The 4,305-nt window shown below is 38.9% G+C and overlaps 1 pseudogene; it reads right to left on the bottom strand.

The window, feature by feature from the left end:
- Window positions 1–357: 357 nt before the first annotated feature.
- LOC144600110 (superoxide dismutase [Cu-Zn] pseudogene) lies at window positions 358–807 on the bottom strand (annotated as a pseudogene).
- Window positions 808–4,305: the final 3,498 nt, after the last annotated feature.

Raw genomic sequence — 4,305 nt, forward strand, 5'->3', positions numbered from 1 at the left:
TATACTGAAAGCCAAGGACACTTTATTTGATTTATTTGACAATGCATTGCTCAATGCTTCCACCTAGAACTGTACATTTTGCATTTTTTATCGCAAAATAAGTGTTGAGGCGAGCAATGAAGATCCAACAGAAAATTACCTTCAAATTCTGTAGTTACGATGTATCCAATGCACTTTTAAAGAATTTAAAGCACAGACTAACTGGTTTAGATTAAATTACATACTTCAACGTTATAGTGAATAATTTGACATTCAAATTAGTTGTACATTAAACTAATAGCTACCAATAAATTTAGCTTGCCACCTAAGAAAAATTATGAGTCATTTATCACCGCTACCCTCAGGAGACATTATATTTCATTCAACGGCAATTCCAATCTCACCACAGGCAAAGTGTGATCCAGTATTTCCTGTTCGGGTGCTTTCTGGATTTCCTCCTTTGCCCAAGTCACCTTCTTTCTCATGAACCACAAGTGTACGCCCAATAATGGACGTTTCTCCTGATAGACTGATCATTTTATCCTTCATTTCAATCATGGCCACTCCAGAGTCATTCTTGCCAAGATCACCAACATGCCTTTCTTTGTCATCTGGTCCACCATGGTTTTTCGCAAAAGGATCGTAGTGCGGTCCTGCACTGATACAACCATTCATATTATCCCCCAAAGCATGAACCTGGAACCCATGTTTCCCAGGGGTTAACCCAGTGATGCTTCCTTTAATCGTCGCAGTTTCATCTATAGCTTGTTCGAAGTTAACGGTCCCGCTGACATCGCCGGCCCCACGCAGCACACAGACAGCTTCCATAGCGACAAGCGACTCGTGACTCACTGTGCAAAATGTTTAACTCTATCTATTACCAAGAAGTGTTAACAGTGCCATTCTCCAAATAAAATCAACAAGCTTACAATGTTTACAATGGGTTGAGGACATTATGGATTGTATGTAAAGCATGGCTTATTATCTGTAAAATAAAAAATAGTGACTTTAACTCTTCAGTATCAGCCTCGCTCCAAATTAGCTCACATGTCATAAAATCAGGAAAAAATATTTTAATCTATTCGCTGCCCTCCAGATTTGTTGGACTGTTGCAAGTGATAATGTGGATTTTCCTCAACTCAGGAATATAATAGAGGACAAATAAGCAGAGGCCCATTACTTTTGGCTTCTGCCAAGACCACATTGTTCCCAGACATGATTGTCGGCTTTGGCCAGGATGCTCTTCAATTTTCTGCAAAGAGATGTACCAAGATGAATTGAAATTGAGATGGTTGATTAGCATTCATTAAATGGTTAGTCAGATTTTCCTTTAGCACACGAGAAAGAAAAGCATAATAACAGTAAGTCAGAAAAGGATGTAATACTATAAATGTAGCAGAAGACAAGATTGCATGATCAATGCTCTCGACGTTTTGTCCCATTTAAAGATACATTTCTAATAGAATGTCAGAGGGAACAAAACAATTTAATATCTTGATGCCTATCATTGACTATATTACCACACCTCAGGCAAGGCACCCTCTCAAGGTAGCCTATGTAGAACTCAAGGCTGATTTTGTCTCCATTGTGCTCTGATGGCACCTCCCATAAGCTGGGTGAGCAAAAGCATTTATGGATCTGATGGAGAAACCCGATCCCTCCACTGCCTGCTGCTTTTAGAGAGCTGGGAATTTCTCAGAATGATTCAGGCACCAAAGCCAAGAATAGACCTTGTAGCCAAAATTCACAAAGATCTGCTGGGAACCATCCTGGGCAATGAGGTGCTCACCAATTTGGACTGCATACATTGAGATACTGGTAGTGTTACTCCTTGCAATGGAGATTACACAAAATGAAACTCCCTCATAGAAATAAAGCAGGGTAAAACCACATGATCTGTCAATGAGTATCCAAATTGATAAAACTGTGGGAATCCTACATTGTCCTGCAGTAATACGACAGATTTTAAAACATGAAACTCAATTGCACAAGAACATAACAATAGGAGACACAAGAGACTGGAGATGCTGGAATCTTGAGCAAAAAAAACAAAGTGCTGGAAGAACTCAAGGTGAGGCACCGTCGGTGGAAGAAAAAGGTCTCTGCACTCTGTATCTTTCCCTTTGCTTTAACTATTGTACTTGTGTTTGAACTGATTGTTTCTACATATATGGTATATCTGATCTGTTTGGATATCATGCAAAACAAAGCTTTTTACTGCACCTTGGTACATGTGACAGTAATAAAACTAAACCTAAAACTAAACCTGAATTCCTCTTCAGGTAACCTATTACCATTATATAAAATAGGTGTGTTTCGACAATGCCCAGCAAATTTTAAAGTCTTAGGCTGAAGGGTTCTGCTATTTGTAGGCATCTGTTCTAATCCCCGCACCAGTAGCCCTGTGTTGGAGTCTACGAAACCATTGGCATTTGTTTTAGTCCATCCCCTTTAATATCAAGGAAGACAAATTTGAGGTCATTTTGGGTGTCTTGGAGATAAAGTACCCCAGGTGGAGGAAATACTTGAAATAAAAATAGAAAGTGTTGGAAATACTCAGTAGGTCAGGCAGCATGTTTGGAGAAAGAAACAAAGTTAATATTTCAGACCAATGATTTTTTATCGGAACTTTGAGAGATCCTCCATCAGCGAGCTGACCTCGTCTCACAAAATTATTATTTTTCTCCCAGGAATCTTCTCCAGACAGCAGAAATGTAAAGCAGCCCCCGCCCATACAAATCAAACTCCCAATATTATCACAGAATGGTAATCACATCTTTGAGGATTGTCGAGTAATAAATATGTGTGATTTTTACGGGTTAGATATTTTAACGTGGTGAAGAAAGCAGAATTCCCAGAATTAGGGATATATCAAACATGCCTATTCTAAAGTCTCTTAAATGCCACTATCATATCTGCCTCAATCTTCCTCCCCCCCCCCCCCCCCACTCCCCTCCTCCCGACAGCACTTTCTAGGCATTTACCACCCTCACTCACCACATTTCCTTTAAACTTTGTCTCTCTCTACTTTAAGCTATGCCCTCTAATATTTGATTTTTCAATCCTGGGAAAACGTTCTGACTCTCATCATTTTATATATTTTATCATGTCTCCCAGCAACCTCCGGCATTCCAGAGAAAACAATCCAAGTCTGTCCAACCTCTCCCTGTAGCTAATACCCCAAATCATTTTAATAACCTCCTCTGCGCCCTTTCCAAAGTCTCCACATCCTTCCTATAATGGGGTGACGAGAATGGCATGCAATACACCTAGGTCCTATAAAACTGCATCATGACTTCCCGACTCTTGTGCTCAATGCCCCAAACTATGAAAAGAAGCATACCATATGCTTTCTATAGCCCATGTGCAGAATTCCTAATTCCACAAAGTGTACACAAAGAGGCAAAAATGTGCATTCTGAGTACAGCACAAAAACGAGGAATAATCTTTTGGAGTGATAGTTGTGCAAACTGAAAGTGCAACAATTAAGTACTCAGGAGCATTGTGCTTTATAATACTATAATAGTAGCAAACAAAGACAGACAAATTTGTAGGTTAATTGGCTTGGTGTAAATGTAATGTTGTAGTGTTAATGTGCAGGGATCGCTGGTTGGTGCAGACTTGGTGGGCTGAAGGGCCTGTTTCCGAGCTGCTTCTCTAAACTAAACTAGGCTAAACTAAACTAAATACTTAGGAGCATTGCACTTAAGAATGGAGAATGTAGCCCATTTTTCTTTTAAACCATGCCACTTGTTATTTGTGTATCTGATGTAGTCGCAATTGTTTGTTCCAAATTAATGTAACAAGAGTGTTGGACTAAATGAAGAAATATATCTAAAGCCATGGTCATCTTTCTGAAATATTCTTTAGAAATGGTCAGCAAATAAATGTCTTGGTTTTTGTAAGGACTGTCTGAAGAATTGCTTATGTGTATCAGGTTTGAATAGAAGAGTAAAAGCTCTGGCATTACTGGTTTAACTGAAATAACCACTTCGCAAACAAATACTGAGATGACGTTTGCAAAGCAAGCCCAGTACAAAAACAAACTGTTCAATAAACATGCAACATTACCAATGAAAGAGTCATTGAGTCACTACTGTAACTTTGGCACTCTTATTCTGGAGCTCAACATTTAGATCAAATAATAAACACGCAGCTTGTTTAAAATGAAGATCGCTGTGTAAGTAAAACAGAGTAAATGTAATTTTACATTAATAGCTTGCTGTCGATTGAAGGACTTCAATATTCTTGTCAATTTTTTTTTGGAACATGGCTGTTTGAACAGTTTTAAAGTTGCATGCCAAGGCTTTGGATCCATTTGGAGGC

Source organism: Rhinoraja longicauda, chromosome 14 (genome assembly GCF_053455715.1).
Source record: "Rhinoraja longicauda isolate Sanriku21f chromosome 14, sRhiLon1.1, whole genome shotgun sequence".
NCBI classification, from domain to species: Eukaryota; Metazoa; Chordata; class Chondrichthyes; order Rajiformes; family Arhynchobatidae; genus Rhinoraja; species Rhinoraja longicauda.